This window comes from Scyliorhinus torazame, chromosome 5 (assembly GCF_047496885.1).
Source record: "Scyliorhinus torazame isolate Kashiwa2021f chromosome 5, sScyTor2.1, whole genome shotgun sequence".
In the NCBI taxonomy this organism is placed as follows: Eukaryota; Metazoa; Chordata; class Chondrichthyes; order Carcharhiniformes; family Scyliorhinidae; genus Scyliorhinus; species Scyliorhinus torazame.
Genome location: NC_092711.1, coordinates 135,157,861 through 135,176,140, shown reverse-complemented (window position 1 = coordinate 135,176,140; position 18,280 = coordinate 135,157,861). Strand labels below are relative to the sequence as shown.

Below are 18,280 nucleotides of genomic sequence, written 5' to 3'. Positions count from 1 at the left end.
CCTACCCACCCTTCAACCATTCCTGTTCACTGCCCCTCCCCCATCTTGTCTACCGGGGGGGGGGGGCGTGATGCGAACAGTGTGAGGTGAGGGAGTGTGGGGAAAGTGAGGGAGGCGAGCGAGAGTGAGGGAAGTGAGAGGAGAACGAGGGGAGGTGAGGGGGTGAGGGGAAACTGTCAGAATGAGGGAAAATTGTGGGAAACGAGGTGAGAGCGAGGGCGTGAAGGAGTAAGGGGGAGAGTGAATGGAAACTGCTGGAGCAAGGGAGAGAGTGAAGGGAGTGAGGGCAGAGCGAGGGGGTGAAGGGGTGAGGGGAGAGTGAGGGAAAACTGAGGGAACGAGGGGAAATCAGGAGGGAACGAGGAAGCGTGAAAGGAAGTGAGGGGGGAGTGAGGGGAAACTGTGGGGCTGAGGGAGTGAGGAGAGTGTGAAGGAGGTGCGGTAGTGAGGGAGCAAGGGGACTGTGAGGGAGATCAGGGAGGGCAAACTGAGGCAGCTGAAGTAGTGATGGGAAACCGTGGTGGGGAGGGAGTGAGGGAGGTGAGGGATGAGTGAGGGTCCTAGAGTATGATGGGAAACTGAGGGAGGTGATGGGGATGAAGGGAAATTAAGACAGGTGAGGTCAGAGTGAGGGAGGGGAAGTATCGTGGGGGTAGTGAGGGTGTTGAGGTGGGCGAGAGAAGGGTGAGGAAGGTGAGGGGAGAGTGAGGGTGTGAGGTTAAACTGAGGGAGATGAGGAGGCGAGGGGTTAGGGAGATGAGGAGGCGAGGGGAGAAGGAGGGAATTGACAGAGCAAGGGGAATTTCAGGAGTGTGGTAGGGGTGAAACGAGAGGCTGAGGGAGCGAGGAATGAGGCCGGGTCTTGAGGTGTGGAGGCGTGGGGGGGGCGAGGGGAAACCGAGGGAGCCAGGAGAGCGCGAGGGAGCGACGGTACACCGAGGGAAGAATGGGTGCGGGGGGAGACCGAGGGAGGTGAGGGATCGAGGAAAGAGGGAGGGAGGGAGTGAGGTTAAGCTGAGGCGGGTGGTTGGCGGGGGCGAGGGCTGCGGGGGGGGGGGGGGGGGGTGAGGGAGGCGAGGCGGAGAGGGACAACCGAGTGAAATGAGGGAGTGAAGGGAAACCGTGTGAGGGGGGGAAGTGAGGGAGATGATGGGGGGCAGGGGGGGAGGGGCAGTGGAGGTGGGAAAGTCAAAGATCAACCCCTGACCCACTGGATAAATTCCTCAGCGTCTAAGATTCCTTTGTCACCGCGACGACGGGTCTCTCTTGTTTACCTTCACATCTGTAGCTCACACCTCTGTGGCTGGGAAATAGCTGGGTGTTGGGCTGGAGATATTTGGCCAATGGGGAGAGCTACTGGGGAGGGGGGGTCCACGGAGAGACAGAGAGAGAGAAAATTCCTGTTCAGAGATACCGTGGACAGCGCGGTAGCACAGTGGTTAGCACAATTGCTTCACAACTCCAGGGTCCCAGGTTCGATTCCCGGCTTGGGTCACTGTCTGTGCGGAGTCTGCACGTCCTCCCCGTGTGTGCGTGGGTTTCCTCCCACAGTCCAAAGATGTGCAGGTTAGGTGGATTGGCCATGATAAATTGCCCTTAGTGTCCAAAATTGCTCTTAGTGCCGGGTGGGGTTACTGGGATAGGGTGGAGGTGTGGGCTTGGGTAGGGTGCTCTTTCCAAAAGAGCCGGTTCAGACTCGATGGGCCGAATGGCCTCCTTCTGCACTGTAAATTCTATGATCTATGATCGAAATGAACGGACAGGCGGTGCACCAAACCGGCAGGAGGCGAGGAGCTTGGGGCGTCAGGGCCAAGGGCTGAATGGGCCCCCTCCTGTTCCTGTGTAACAGGCTGGAGAAGGGGCTGAATGGGCCTCCTCCTGTTCCCTGTGTAACAGGCTGGAGAAGGGGCTGAATGGGCCTCCTCCTGTTCCTGTGTAACAGGCTGGAGAAGGGGCTGAATGGGCCTCCTCCTGTTCTGTGTAACAGGCTGGAGAAGGGGCTGAATGGGCCTCCTCCTGTTCCTGTGTAACAGGCTGGAGAAGGGGCTGAATGGGCCTCCTCCTGTTCTGTGTAACAGGCTGGAGAAGGGGCTGAATGGGCCTCATCCTGGTCCTGTGTAACAGGCTGGAGAAGGGGCTGAATGGGCCTCCTCCTGTTCCTGTGTAACAGGCTGGAGAAGGGGCTGAATGGGCCACCTCCTGTTCCTGTGTAACAGGCTGGAGAAGGGGCTGAATGGGCCTCCTCCTGTTCCTGTGTAACAGGCTGGAGAAGGGGCTGAATGGGCCTCATCCTGGTCCTGTGTAACAGGCTGGCGAAGGGGCTGAATGGCCCTCCCCCTGTTACCGTGTAACAGGCTGGAGAAGGGGTTGAATGGGCCTCCTCCTGTTGCTGTGTAACAGACTGGAGAAGGTGCTGAATGGGCCTCCTCCTGTTCCTGTGTAACAGGTTGGAGAAGGGGCTGAATGAGCCACCTCCTGTTGCTGTGTAACAGACTGGAGAAGGTGCTGAATGGGCCTCCTCCTGTTCCTGTGTAACAGGTTGGAGAAGGGGCTGAATGGGCCTCCTCCTGTTCCCTGTGTAACAGGCTGGAGAAGGGGCTGAATGGGCCTCTTCCTGTTCCCGTGTAACAGGCTGGAGAAGGGGCTGAATGGGCCTCCACCTGTTCCTGTGTAACGGGCCGGAGAAGGGGCTGAATGGGCCTCCTCCTGTTCCTGTGTAACATGCTGGAGAAGGGGCTGAATGGGCCTCCTGTTCCTGTGCAACAGGCTGGAGAAGGGGCTGAATGTGCCTCCTCCTGTTCCTGTGTAACAGGCTGGAGAAGGGGCTGAATGGGCCTCCTGTTCCTGTGCAACAGGCTGGAGAAGGGGCTGAATGGGCCTCCTCCTGTTCCTGTGTAACATGCTGGAGAAAGGACTGAATGGGACTGCCCCTTTAAATCTACCCACAGAATCCCCAACTGTGTCCTATCCCTTTAAACCTATGTTTGGCATCTTTGAATTTGTCTATATGTGTGTTTCTGGAACAGACCTCTTCATTCACCTGAGGAAGGAGCAGCGCTCCGAAAGCTAGTGACATCGAAACAAACCGGTTGGACTTTAACCCGGTGTTGTAAGACTTCGTACTGTGCTCACCCCAGTCCAACGCCGGCATCTCCACATCATTTAAACCTATTGACAGAGTATCTAACCACAGCCTCCCCTTTAAATCCACTCGCAGAACCTCTAGCTATGTCCTGTCACTTTAAATCCTCTCGCAGTGGTCCAAAACTGTGCCCTCTCCCTTTAAATCGGCTCTGGGAAAACCAGGCTGGATGTCGGCCCTCTAAATGGGAGTTGGGGGAGGGAGGGAGTGAGGGGGATGGGTGGCCGACTTTGCAGACTGGTTCCCTCTGCGTTCACTGACCAGCCCACCCCTACACCCTTCGGCCTAGGAGGGCTGAGTTTGTGAGTGCCTCCCAGTGCAGTCCTGTGGTCACTGCGGAGAGGGCCTGGCTGAGTCAAAGACATGGGGGAGTGGGGGCTCGACAGCTTTATTTACCAGCCCGCCCACCCAGAGTAGGGAAAATGGGTGTGGACCCCCCCCCCCCCCCACCCCCCACCACACTAAATCCCAGGGATAGCTTCATGTGAAATAGCTCAACAAGATGGAGACCGAGATACAGGTGGTGAGATAGAGAGGCAGAAACAGAGAGAGAGTGTGGAAGAGAGACGGACAGAGGGAGAGACAGGAACAAAGACAGCGCGAGGAAGAGATACGGCAACAGAGAGAGAAAGAGAGGAACAAACAGACAGACAGAAATAGAGAGACAGTGGGGCAGCACGGTGGTGCAGTGGGTCAGCCCTGCTGCCTCGCGGCGCCGAGGTCCCAGGTTCAGTCCCGGCTCTGGGTCACCGTCCGTGTGGAGTTTGCACATTCTCCCCGTGTCTACGTGGGTCTCGCCCCCACAACCCAAAGATGTGCAGGCTAGGTGGATTGGCCACGATAAATTGCCCCCTTAATTGGAAAAAATGAATTGGGTACTCTAAATTTTTTTAAAAAAAGAAATAGAAACAGAGTGAGAGTCAGAGAGAAAGAGAGCGAGACAGACCAGGCAGAGAGAGACAGAGAAATAGAAACAAAAAGAGGCAGAGAGATAGAAACAGAGAAAAAGAGCGACAGAGAGAGGAAGGCCCAGAGAGACAAACAGAGAAAGAGAGACAGAGTGAGACAGAGCAAGGGGAGAGAGGGAGGAGGCGTGAGATAGAGGGATCGAGACAGAGGGAGAGAGACGCTGAGAGGGAGGGAAAGAGAGATCAGAGAGAGGGAAAAAAAAGGGAGAGGAATAGAGGGAGAAGTGAGAGGGACAGGGAGGAAGAGAGAGGGGGACAGAGAGAGAGAACGAGAGCGCGATAGAGGGGGAGAGGGATCGAGAAAGAATGAGAGGAAGACAGATGGGGAGAGACAGAGAGGGGTGGGAAGGGAGAGATAGAGAGGGGGGGAGGGGAGAGACAGAGAGGGGGAGGGAGAGACAGAGAGGGGAGGGAAGGGAGAGACAGAGAGGGGAGGGAAGGGAGAGACAGAGAGGGGGGGGAAGGGAGTGACAGAGAGGGGGGGAAGGGAGTGACAGAGAGGGGGGGAAGGGAGTGACAGAGAGGGGGGGAGGAGGGAGAGACAGAGAGGGGGGGGAGGGAGAGACAGAGAGGGGGGGGAGAGACAGAGAGGGGGGGAAGGGAGAGACAGAGGGGGGGAAGGGAGAGACAGAGAGGGGGGGAAGGGAGAGACAGAGAGGGGGGAAGGGAGAGACAGAGAGGGGGGATGGGAGAGACTGGAACAGAGAGAGAGAACAAGAAGGAGTCAGGGGGAGAGATGGACAGAAAGGAGGGAGAGGGACAGAGAGAGAGAGAACGAGAGATTTAGAGGGGGAGAGCGATAGAGAGGGTGAAGCGAGAGGGACAGGGAGTGAGAGAGAGGGGGACAGAGAAGGAGACAGAGGGGTGTGAGGGATAGAGAGAGACAGATTGAGGGGGGAGAGGGACAGGGAGGGAGAGAGAGGGAACGAGAGGGAGACAGAGGGGTGTGAGGGATAGAGAGAGAGATTGAGGGGGAGGGAGAGAGAGGGACAGAGAGGGAGACAAGAGGGGTGTGAGGGATAGAGAGAGACAGATTGAGGGACAGGGAGGGGGAAGCGAGGGACAGGGAGGGGGAAGCGAGGGACAGGGAGGGGGAAGAGAGGGACAGGGAAGGGGAAGAGAGGGACAGGGAGGGGGGAAGAGAGGGACGGGGGGGGGGAAGAGAGGGACGGGGGGGGGGGAAGAGAGGGACGGGGGGGGGGGGGGGAAGAGAGGGACGGGGGGGGGGGGGAAGAGAGGGACGGGGGGGGGGAAAGAAAGGGACGGGGGGGGGGGAAAGAGAGGGACGGGGGGGGGGGAAAGAGAGGGACGGGGAGGGGGAAAGAGAGGGACAAAGAGATAGAACGAGAGGGAGACAGGGATAGAAACAGAGAGAGAGAGAAAGAAAACAAGAAGGGGACTGAGAGGGGAGAGGGACAGAGAGAGAAAACGAGGGGGAGAGGGACAGAGAGAGAAAACGAGGGGGAGAGGGACAGAAGGTGAGAGGCAGAGTGTATTCGGTGCGGGGCAGCGCTGCGCTGTGTGTTTGGGAGCCGCAGTCTCGGAGCTGTGTGGAGGGTGCGCGCTGAGCTCGCACTGAGGCACTGAGCGAGGTTGACTCCCCGCCCTGTCCTCCCCGAGCTGGGCACTGTGTGTGACTGACAGCTCAATAGGCGGGGTAGCTGCCCAGTCTTCACATTCACTGAGGAGAAAGGACTAGGAGCCGAGCTGAGGGAGAGAGAGGGAATAAACAGCCGGGGCGCCAGGAACAGGGACAAAAGCAGCAGATTGAGGTAAACCGGGTGGTTTGATATTTCTGCCCACATGCCTGCCTCTCCATGGGTGTTGATCTATATCTGGTGGACATTGTCCGTGTGAGTGTGGACATGTGTGCCTCTGTGATGTCTCTGTGCCTGTGAATGTCGATGTGTTGTGTCTGTGCATGTGTCTGTCTGTGTGTGTCACTCGGTCTGTGTGTGTCTCTGTGTCTCAGTTTGTGTGTCTCTACAAGTGTGTGTTTCGATATGTGTGTGTTTATGCGATTTGAGTGTGTGCATGTGTATGCTTTTGTATTGGGCTTTGTGTGTGCATTGATATATGCATATGTTGATATGTGTGTCGCTGTGAGTCTCGATGTCTTGACGTGTGTGTCTGCCTGGGTGTGTGTGTGTATATTGATATATATGTGTCTGTCCATGTGTGTATATTGAATTGTGTCCATGTGTACATATGAATTTATGTGTGCATATCAATGTGTGTGTGTGTCAGTGTGTGTATATTGTGTCTGCCTCTGTATACTGATGTGTGTGTATTTTGACATGTATGTGTGCGTCTGTACACAAAGGTGTGTGTTGGTGTGTACACATAGGTAACCTAGTGTGTGCGTGTTGGTGTGTGTTTCTGTGTATACCAATGTGTTTGTGTGTGTGTCTGTACATTAATATGTGTATGTGTTCTGTGTGTAAGTATGTGTTTCTATATGTACCGATATGTGTGTGTATACTGAAATGTGTGTGTGTGTGTATGTGAGCATGTGTGTGTGTCTGTGTCTGTATGGGTGTCTGTGTGTGTGAGCGTGTGTGGGTGTCTGTGTGTGAGCGTGTGTGTGGGTGTCTGTGTGTGGGTGTCTGTGTGTGGGTGTCTGTGTCTGTGTGTGTGTGTCTGTATGTGTGTGTCTGTGTGTGTGGGTGTCTATGTCTGTGTGTGTGTGTCTGTGTGTGGGTGTCTATGTCTGTGTGTGGGTGTCTGTGTGTGTCCCCGTGTGTGTGTGTGTGTGTGGGTGTCTGTGTGTGTGAGTCGGTGTGTGTGGGTGTCTGTGTGTGTGGGTGTCTGTGTGTGTGTCTGTGTGGGTGGGTGTCTGTGTGTGGGTATCTGTGTGTGTGGGTATCTGTGTGTGTGGGTATCTGTGTGTGTGGGTGTCTGTGTGTGTGTGACTGTCTGTGTGGGTGTCTGCGTGGGTTTCTGTGTGTGTGGGTGTCTGTGTGTCTGTCTGTGTCTGTGTCTGTCTGTGTGGGTGTCTGTGTGTGTCTGTCTGTGTCTGTGCCTGTGTGTGTGTGGGTGTCTGTGTGGGTGTCTGCGTGGGTTTCTGTGTGTGTGGGTGTCTGTGTGTGGGTGTCTGTGTGTGTCTGTCTGTGTGGGTGTCTGTGTGTGTCTGTCTGTGTCTGTCTGTGTCTGTGCCTCTGTGTGTGTGGGTGTCTGTGTGGATGTGGGTGTCTGTGTGGGCGTGTCTGTGTCTGCGTGTGGGTGTCTGTGTGTGTCTGTGTCTGTGGGTGTCTGTGTGTCTGTGTCTGTGTGGGTGTCTGTGTCTGTGTCTGCGTGTGTGTGTCTGTGTGTGCCTGTGGGTGTCTGTGTGTGTCTGTGTCTGCATGTGGGTGTCTGTGTTTGTCTGTGTGTGTGGGTGTCTGTGTGTGTCTGTGTCTGTGTGTGTGGGTGTCTGTGTGTGGGTGTCTGTGTCTGTGTGTGTCTGTGTCTGTGTGGGTGTCTGTGTGTGGGTGTCTGTGTGTGGGTGTCTGTGTGTGTGTGTCTGTGTGTGTGTCTGTGTGTGGGTATCTGTGTGTGTCCCCGTGTGTGTGTGTGTGTGGGTGTCTGTGTGTGTGAGTCGGTGTGTGTGGGTGTCTGTGTGTGTGGGTGTCTGTGTGTGTGTCTGTGTGGGTGGGTGTCTGTGTGTGGGTATCTGTGTGTGTGGGTATCTGTGTGTGTGGGTATCTGTGTGTGTGGGTGTCTGTGTGTGTGTGACTGTCTGTGTGGGTGTCTGCGTGGGTTTCTGTGTGTGTGGGTGTCTGTGTGTGGGTGTCTGTGTGTCTGTCTGTGTCTGTGTCTGTCTGTGTGGGTGTCTGTGTGTGTCTGTCTGTGTCTGTCTGTGTCTGTGCCTGTGTGTGTGTGGGTGTCTGTGTGGGTGTCTGCGTGGGTTTCTGTGTGTGTGGGTGTCTGTGTGTGGGTGTCTGTGTGTGTCTGTGTGTGTCTGTCTGTGTGGGTGTCTGTGTGTGTCTGTCTGTGTCTGTGCCTGTGTGTGTGTGGGTGTCTGTGTGGATGTGGGTGTCTGTGTGGGTGTGTCTGTGTCTGCGTGTGGGTGTCTGTGTGTGTCTGTGTCTGTGGGTGTCTGTGTGTCTGTGTCTGTGTGGGTGTCTGTGTCTGTGTCTGCGTGTGTGTGTCTGTGTGTGCCTGTGGGTGTCTGTGTGTGTCTGTGTCTGCATGTGGGTGTCTGTGTTTGTCTGTGTGTGTGGGTGTCTGTGTCTGTGTGTGTCTGTGTCTGTGGGTGTCTGTGTGTGGGTGTCTGTGTGTGTGGGTGTCTGTGTCTGTGTGTGTCTGTGTCTGTGTGTGTGGGTGTCTGTGTGTGGGTGTCTGTGTGTGTGTGTGTGTCTGTGTGTGTGTCTGTGTGTGGGTATCTGTGTGTGTGTGTCTGTGTGTGTGTCTGTGTGTGTGTGTCTGTGTGTGTGTGTCTGTGTGTGGGTATCTGTGTGTGTGTGTCTATGTGTGTGTCTGTGTGTGGGTATCTGTGTGTGTGTCTGTGTGTGGGTATCTGTGTGTGGGTATCTGTGTGTGTTTGTCTGTGTGTGTGTGTGTCTGTGTGTGTGTCTGTGTGTGCCCCGCTGTCTTTCCCAGTCTCCCTCATGTCCACAGCTTTCCCCAGACATGGAGCCGTTGCAGGAATATTCCTGGCGGCCCCTGCTGTTTGTTTGTGTTTTCACCCATTCCTGAATGCCTACACTGCCAGGAGAACATCGACCTTGTGCTCAAGGTCAGGCGGGGTTATTGTGGGGGGGGGATCACTGGAGTGGGGGGTTGCGGGGGGGGGGGGGGGGAACCGGTTGGGTGTCCGAGTTGCGTGTGGGTGTGTCTGATCCGGGGGGGGGGTCAATAAAAACAGGGTCCGGCCGCTCTGTGCTCGAGCGAGAGTCCGATGGCTTCAGTGTGTCAGACACTCTCTGTATGGTGAATAGACCCAGGGCTCCACCCCCTGGCCAGCCCACCACGAGCATGCCCCCCCCCTCCCCCCCGTTCCCACACCTCCCTTTCCATGTCTGCAGCCGTCTCCCACAGTTCCCACTGTCTGACGAGAGAGAGAGGCTGGAGGCTGCTCCGAAGAAGCTCTCACCCCCAACAAGCCCCTCCAAAGCAATCTGACGCACTGTCGGACGATCATCGCTGGATAGCGGACAAGGAACAGCGATGGGGGTGGGGGTCAGGGTCACCAAAATCCCGGCCTCCCCCTGTCCGTATCTCTCTCTACCGCACGACGCCTCCCCCAAGATCCTCGGCCCCTAGGTCAAATTTACAGACCCCACTGCCTGCAGCGGACAGCTCTCTCTCCCCTCCCCACCCACTCCAAGCCCTGGCTGCCTGGGGTCAGTCTACATCAGTACAGATACAGTCAGTAACACGGTGCTGGGGGAGAGGGGTTACTGAGTGACAGTGTGAGGGAGCTGGATTAACATCAGTACAGATACAGTCAGTAACACAGGGTGCTGGGGAGAGGGGTTACTGAGTGACAGTGTGAGGGAGCTGGATTAACATCAGTACAGATACAGTCAGTAACACGGTGCTGGGGAGAGAGGAGTTACTGAGTGACAGTGTGAGGGAGTTGGATTAACATAAATACAGATACAGTCAGTAACACAGGGTGCTGGGGGAGAGGGGTTACTGAGTGACAGTGTGAGGGAGTTGGATTAACATAAATACAGATACAGTCAGTAACACAGGGTGCTGGGGGAGAGGGGTTACTGAGTGACAGTGTGAGGGAGCTGGATTAACATCAGTACAGATACAGTCAGTAACACAGGGTGCTGGGGGAGAGGGGTTACTGAGCGACAGTGTGAGGGAGCTGGATTAACATCAGTACAGATACAGTCAGTAACACGGTGCTGGGGGAGAGGGGTTACTGAGTGACAGTGTGAGGGAGCTGGATTAACATCAGTACAGATACAGTCAGTAACACAGGGTGCTGGGGGAGAGGGGTTACTGAGTGACAGTGTGAGGGAGTTGGATTAACATAAATACAGATACAGTCAGTAACACAGGGTGCTGGCGGAGAGGGGTTACTGAGCGACAGTGTGAACGAGCTGGATTAACATCAGTACAGATACAGTCAGTAACACGGTGCTGGGGAGAGAGGGGTTACTGAGTGATAGTGTGAGGGAGCTGGATTAACATCAGTACAGACACAGTCAGTAACACAGGGTGCTGGGGGAGAGGGGTTACTGAGTGACAGTGTGAGGGAGCTGGATTAACATCAGTACAGATACAGTCAGTAACACAGGGTGCTGGGGGAGGGGGGTTACTGAGTGACAGTGTGAGGGAGCTTGATTAACAGCAGTACAGATACAGTCAGTAACCCAGGGTGCTGGGGGAGAGGGGTTACTGAGTGACAGTGTGAGGGAGCTGGATTAACATCAGTACAGCTACAGTCAGTAACACAGGGTGCTGGGGAGAGGGGTTACTGAGTGACAGTGTGAGGGAGCTGGATTAACATCAGTACAGATACAGTCAGTAACACGGTGCTGGGGAGAGAGGGGTTACTGAGTGATAGTGTGAGGGAGCTGGATTAACATCAGTACAGACACAGTCAGTAACACAGGGTGCTGGGGGAGAGGGGTTACTGAGTGACAGTGTGAGGGAGCTGGATTAACATCAGTACAGATACAGTCAGTAACACAGGGTGCTGGGGGAGGGGGGTTACTGAGTGACAGTGTGAGGGAGCTTGATTAACAGCAGTACAGATACAGTCAGTAACCCAGGGTGCTGGGGGAGAGGGGTTACTGAGTGACAGTGTGAGGGAGCTGGATTAACATCAGTACAGCTACAGTCAGTAACACAGGGTGCTGGGGAGAGGGGTTACTGAGTGACAGTGTGAGGGAGCTGGATTAACATCAGTACAGATACAATCAGTAACACAGGGTGCTGGGGGAGAGGGGTTACTGAGTGACAGTGTGAGGGAGCTGGATTAACATCAGTACAGATACAGTCAGTAACACAGGGTGCTGGGGGAGAGGGGTTACTCAGTGACAGTGTGAGGGAGCTGGATTAACATCAGTACAGATACAGTCAGTAACACAGGGTGCGGGGGAGAGGGGTTACTGAGTGACAGTGTGAGGGAGCTGGATTAACATCAGTACAGATACAGTCAGTAACACAGGGTGCTGGGGGAGAGGGGTTACTGAGTGACAGTGTGAGGGAGCTGGATTAACATCAGTACAGATACAGTCAGTAACACAGGGTGCTGGGGAAGAGGGGTTACTGAGTGACAGTATGAGGGAGCTGGATTAACATCAGTACAGATACAGTCAGTAACACAGGGTGCGGGGGAGAGGGGTTACTGAGTGACAGTGTGAGGGAGCTGGATTAACACCAGTACAGATACAGTCAGTAACACAGGGTGCTGGGGGAGAGGGGTTACTGAGTGACAGTGTGAGCTAGCTGGATTAACATCAGTACAGATACAGTCAGTAACACAGGGTGCTGGGGGGAGAGGGGTTACTGAGTGACAGTGTGAGGGAGCTGGATTAACATCAGCACAGATAGAGTCAGTAACACAGGGTGCTGGGGGAGAGGGGTTACTGAGTGACAGTGTGAGTGAGCTGGATTAACACCGTACAGATACAGTCAGTAACACAGGGTGCTGGGGAGAGAGGGGTTACTGAGTGATAGTGTGAGGGAGCTGGATTAAAACCAGTACAGATACAGTCAGTAACACAGGGTGCTGGGGGTGAGGGGTTACTGAGTGACAGTGTGAGGGAGCTGGATTAACATCAGTACAGATACAGTCAGTAACACAGGGTGCTGGGGGAGAGGGGTTACTGAGTGACAGTGTGAGGGTGCTGGATTAACATCTGTACAGATACAGTCAGTAACACTGGGTGTGGGGGAGAGGGGTTACTGAGTGACAGTGTGAGGGAGCTGGATTAACATCAGTACAGCTACAGTCAGTAACACAGGGTGCTGGGGGAGAGGGGTTACTGAGTGACAGTGTGAACGAGCTGGATTAACATCAGTACAGATACAGTCAGTAACACAGGGTGCTGGGGGAGAGGGGTTACTGAGTGACAGTGTGAGGGAGCTGGATTAACATCAGTACAGATACAGTCAGGACCACAGGGGGCTGGGGGGAGAGGGGTTACTGAGTGACAGTGTGAGGGAGCTGGATTAACATCAGTACAGATACAGTCAGTAACACAGGGTGCTGGGGGAGGGGGGTTACTGAGTGACAGTGTGAGTGAGCTGGATTAACATCAGTACAGATACAGTCAGTAACACAGGGTGCTGGGGGAGAGGGGTTACTGAGTGACAGTGTGAGGGAGCTGGATTAACATCAGTACAGATACAGTCAGTAACACAGGGTGCGGGGGAGAGGGGTTACTGAGTGACAGTGTGAGGGAGCTGGATTAACATCAGTACAGATACAGTCAGTAACACAGGGTGCGGGGGAGAGGGGTTACTGAGTGACAGTGTGAGGGAGCTGGATTAACATCAGTACAGATACAGTCAGTAACACAGGGTGCTGGGGGAGAGGGGTTACTGAGTGACAGTGTGAGGGAGCTGGATTAACATCAGTACAGATACAGTCAGTAACACAGGGTGCTGGGGGAGAGGGGTTACTGAGTGACAGTGTGAGGGAGCTGGATTAACATCAGTACAGATACAGTCAGTAACACGGTGCTGGGGGGAGAGGGGTTACTGAGTGACAGTGCAAGGGAGCTGGATTAACATCAGTACAGATACAGTCAGTAACACAGGGTGCTGGGGGGAGAGGGGTTACTGAGTGACAGTGTGAGGGAGCTGGATTAACATCAGCACAGATAGAGTCAGTAACACAGGGTGCTGGGGGAGAGGGGTTACTGAGTGACAGTGTGAGGGAGCTGGATTAACATCAGTAGAGATACAGTCAGTAACACAGGGTGCTGGGGGAGAGGGGTTACTGAGTGACAGTGTGAGGGAGCTGGATTAACATCAGTACAGATACAGTCAGTAACACAGGGTGCTGGGGAGAGGGGTTACTGAGTGACAGTGTGAGGGAGCTGGATTAATATCAGTACAGATACAGTCAGTAACACAGGGTGCTGTGGGAGAGGGGTTACTGAGTGACAGTGTGAGGGAGCTGGATTAACATCAGTACAGATACAGTCAGTAACACAGGGTGCTGGGGGAGAGGGGTTACTGAGTGACAGTGTGAGGTAGCTGGATTAACATCAGTACAGATACAGTCAGTAACACAGTGTGCTGGGGGAGAGGGGTTACTGAGTGACAGTGTGAGGGAGCTGGATTAACATCAGTACAGATACAGTCAGTAACACAGGGTGCGGGGAGAGAGGTTACTGAGTGACAGTGTGAGGGAGCTGCATTAACACCAGTACAGATACAGTCAGTAACACAGGGTGCTGGGGGAGAGGGGTTACTGAGTGACAGTGTGAGGTAGCTGTATTAACATCAGTACAGATACAGTCAGTAACACAGGGTGCTGGGGGAGAGGGGTTACTGAGTGACAGTGTGAGGGAGCTGGATTAACATCAGTACAGATACAGTCAGTAACACGGTGCTGGGGGGAGAGGGGTTACTGAGTGACAGTGCGAGGGAGCTGGATTAACATCAGTACAGATACAGTCAGTAACACAGGGTGCTGGGGGGAGAGGGGTTACTGAGTGACAGTGTGAGGGAGCTGGATTAACATCAGTACAGCTACAGTCAGTAACACAGGGTGCTGGGGGAGAGGGGTTACTGAGTGACAGTGTGAGGGAGCTGGATTAACATCAGTACAGATACAGTCAGTAACACAGGGTGCTGGGGGAGAGGGGTTACTGAGTGACAGTGTGAGGGAGCTGGATTAACATCAGTACAGATACAGCCAGTATCACAGGGTGCTGGGGGAGAGGGGTTACTGAGTGACAGTGTGAGGGAGGTGGATTAACATCAGTATAGATACAGTCAATAACACAGCGTGCTGGGGGAGAGGGGTTACTGAGTGACAGTGTGAGGGAGCTGGATTAACATCAGTACAGATACATTCAGGAACACAGGGTGCTGGGGAGAGAGGGGTTACTGAGTGACAGTGTGAGGGAGCTGGATTAACATCAGTACAGATACAGTCAGTAACACAGGGTGCTGGGGGGAGAGGGGTTACTGAGTGACAGTGTGAGGGAGCTGGATTAACATCAGTACAGATACAGTCAGTAACACAGGGTGCTGGGGAGAGAGGGGTTACTGAGTGACAGTGTGGGGAGCTGGATTAACATCAGTACAGATACAGTCAGTAACACAGGGTGCTGGGGGATGGGGTTACTGAGTGATAGTGTGAGGGAGCTGGATTAACATCAGTACAGTCACAGTCAGTAACACAGGGTGCTCGGGGAGAGAGGGGTTACTGAGTGATAGTGTGAGGGAGCTGGATTAACATCAGTACAGATACAGTCAGTAACACGGTGCTGGGGGACAGGGGTTACTGAGTGACAGTGTGAGGGAGCTGGATTAACATCAGTACCGATACAGTCAGTAACACAGGGTGCTGGGGGAGAGGGGTTACTGAGTGACAGTGTGAGGGAGCTGGATTAACATCAGTACAGACACAGTCAGTAACACAGGGTGCGGGGTGAGAGGGGTTGCTGAGTGACAGTGTGAGGGAGCTGGATTAACATCAGTACAGATACAGTCAGTAACACAGGGTGCTGGAGGGAGAGGGGTTACTGAGTGACAGTGTGAGGGAGCTGGATTAACATCAATACAGACACAGTCAGTAACACAGGGTGCTGGGGGATGGGGTTACTGAGTGACAGTGTGAGGGAGCTGGATTAAAATCAGTACAGATACAGTCAGTAACACAGGGTGCTGGGGGAGAGGGGTTACTGAGTGACAGTGTGAGGGAGCTGGATTAACAGCAGTACAGATACAGTCAGTAACACAGCGTGCTGGGGAGAGGGATTACTGAGTGACAGTGTCAGGGAGCTGGATTAACATCAGTACAGATACAGTCAGCAACACAGGGTGCTGGGGGATGGGGTTACTGAGTGACAGTGTGAGGGAGCTGGATTAACATCAGTACAGATACAGTCAGTAACACAGGGTGCTGGGGGAGAGGGTTTACTGAGTGACAGTGTGAGGGAGCTGGATTAACATCAGTACAGATACAGTCAGTAACACAGGGTGCTGGGAGAGAGGGGTTACTGAGTGACAGTGTGAGGGAGCTGGATTAACATCAGTACAGACACAGTCAGTAACATAGGGTGCTGGGGGAGAGGGTTTACTGAGTGACAGTGTGAGGGAGCTGGATTAACATCACTACAGATACAGTCAGGGTGCTGGGGGAGAGACGGGTTACTGAGTGACAGTGTGAGGGAGCTGGATTAACATCAGTACAGATACAGTCAGGAACACAGGGTGCTGGGGAGAGAGGGGTTACTGAGTGACAGTGTGAGGGAGCTGGATTAACATCAGTACAGATACAGTCAGTAACACAGGGTGCTGGGGGAGAGGGGTTACTGAGTGACAGTGTGAGGGAGCTGGATTAACATCAGTACAGATACAGTCAGTAACACAGGGTGCTGGGGAATGGGGTTACTGAGTGATAGTGTGAGGGAGCTGGATTAACATCAGTACAGATACAGTCAGTAACACAGGGTGCTGGGAGAGAGGGGTTACTGAGTGACAGTGTGAGGGAGCTGGGTTAACATCAGTACAAATACAGTCAGTAACACAGGGTGCTGGGGGAGAGGGGTTACTGAGTGACAGTGTGAGGGAGCTGGATTAACATCAGTAGAGATACAGTCAGTAACACAGGGTGCTGGGGGAGAGGGGTTACTGAGTGACAGTGTGAGGGAGCTGGATTAACATCAGTACAGATACAGTCAGTAACACAGGGTGCTGGGGAGAGGGGTTACTGAGTGACAGTGTGAGGGAGCTGGATTAATATCAGTACAGATACAGTCAGTAACACAGGGTGCTGTGGGAGAGGGGTTACTGAGTGACAGTGTGAGGGAGCTGGATTAACATCAGTACAGATACAGTCAGTAACACAGGGTGCTGGGGGAGAGGGGTTACTGAGTGACAGTGTGAGGTAGCTGGATTAACATCAGTACAGATACAGTCAGTAACACAGGGTGCTGGGGGAGAGGGGTTACTGAGTGACAGTGTGAGGGAGCTGGATTAACATCAGTACAGATACAGTCAGTAACACATGGTGCGGGGAGAGAGGTTACTGAGTGACAGTGTGAGGGAGCTGCATTAACACCAGTACAGATACAGTCAGTAACACAGGGTGCTGGGGGAGAGGGGTTACTGAGTGACAGTGTGAGGTAGCTGTATTAACATCAGTACAGATACAGTCAGTAACACAGGGTGCTGGGGGAGAGGGGTTACTGAGTGACAGTGTGAGGGAGCTGGATTAACATCAGTACAGATACAGTCAGTAACACGGTGCTGGGGGGAGAGGGGTTACTGAGTGACAGTGCGAGGGAGCTGGATTAACATCAGTACAGATACAGTCAGTAACACAGGGTGCTGGGGGGAGAGGGGTTACTGAGTGACAGTGTGAGGGAGCTGGATTAACATCAGTACAGCTACAGTCAGTAACACAGGGTGCTGGGGGAGAGGGGTTACTGAGTGACAGTGTGAGGGAGCTGGATTAACATCAGTACAGATACAGTCAGTAACACAGGGTGCTGGGGGAGAGGGGTTACTGAGTGACAGTGTGAGGGAGCTGGATTAACATCAGTACAGATACAGCCAGTATCACAGGGTGCTGGGGGAGAGGGGTTACTGAGTGACAGTGTGAGGGAGTTGGATTAACATCAGTATAGATACAGTCAATAACACAGCGTGCTGGGGGAGAGGGGTTACTGAGTGACAGTGTGAGCGAGCTGGATTAACATCAGTACAGATACATTCAGGAACACAGGGTGCTGGGGAGAGAGGGGTTACTGAGTGACAGTGTGAGGGAGCTGGATTAACATCAGTACAGATACAGTCAGTAACACAGGGTGCTGGGGGGAGAGGGGTTACTGAGTGACAGTGTGAGGGAGCTGGATTAACATCAGTACAGATACAGTCAGTAACACAGGGTGCTGGGGAGAGAGGGGTTACTGAGTGACAGTGTGGGGAGCTGGATTAACATCAGTACAGATACAGTCAGTAACACAGGGTGCTGGGGGATGGGGTTACTGAGTGATCGTGTGAGGGAGCTGGATTAACATCAGTACAGTCACAGTCAGTAACACAGGGTGCTGGGGGAGAGAGGGGTTACTGAGTGATAGTGTGAGGGAGCTGGATTAACATCAGTACAGATACAGTCAGTAACACGGTGCTGGGGGACAGGGGTTACTGAGTGACAGTGTGAGGGAGCTGGATTAACATCAGTACCGATACAGTCAGTAACACAGGGTGCTGGGGGAGAGGGGTTACTGAGTGACAGTGTGAGGGAGCTGGATTAACATCAGTACAGACACAGTCAGTAACACAGGGTGCGGGGTGAGAGGGGTTGCTGAGTGACAGTGTGAGGGAGCTGGATTAACATCAGTACAGATACAGTCAGTAACACAGGGTGCTGGAGGGAGAGGGGTTACTGAGTGACAGTGTGAGGGAGCTGGATTAACATCAGTACAGACACAGTCAGTAACACAGGGTGCTGGGGGATGGGGTTACTGAGTGACAGTGTGAGGGAGCTGGATTAACATCAGTACAGATACAGTCAGTAACACAGGGTGCTGGGGGAGAGGGGTTACTGAGTGACAGTGTGAGGGAGCTGGATTAACAGCAGTACAGATACAGTCAGTAACACAGCGTGCTGGGGAGAGGGATTACTGAGTGACAGTGTCAGGGAGCTGGATTAACATCAGTACAGATACAGTCAGCAACACAGGGTGCTGGGGGATGGGGTTACTGAGTGACAGTGTGAGGGAGCTGGATTAACATCAGTACAGATACAGTCAGTAACACAGGGTGCTGGGGGAGAGGGTTTACTGAGTGACAGTGTGAGGGAGCTGGATTAACATCAGTACAGATACAGTCAGTAACACAGGGTGCTGGGAGAGAGGGGTTACTGAGTGACAGTGTGAGGGAGCTGGATTAACATCAGTACAGACACAGTCAGTAACATAGGGTGCTGGGGGAGAGGGTTTACTGAGTGACAGTGTGAGGGAGCTGGATTAACATCACTACAGATACAGTCAGGGTGCTGGGGGAGAGAGGGGTTACTGAGTGACAGTGTGAGGGA

General features: G+C 53.7%; 1 protein-coding gene across 2 annotated transcripts in view; it reads left to right on the top strand.

Moving 5' to 3' along the window:
• Positions 1 to 5,710: 5,710 nt before the first annotated feature.
• Positions 5,711 to 18,280, top strand: part of LOC140419823 (protein NDRG2-like) — a 270,374-nt gene continuing 257,804 nt past the window's right edge. For both annotated transcript variants that reach the window (XM_072503848.1, XM_072503846.1), the window contains exon 1: positions 5,711 to 5,882. The gene's annotated coding sequence lies outside the window, so the exon portion shown is untranslated. The remainder of the gene's footprint in view (positions 5,883 to 18,280) is intronic.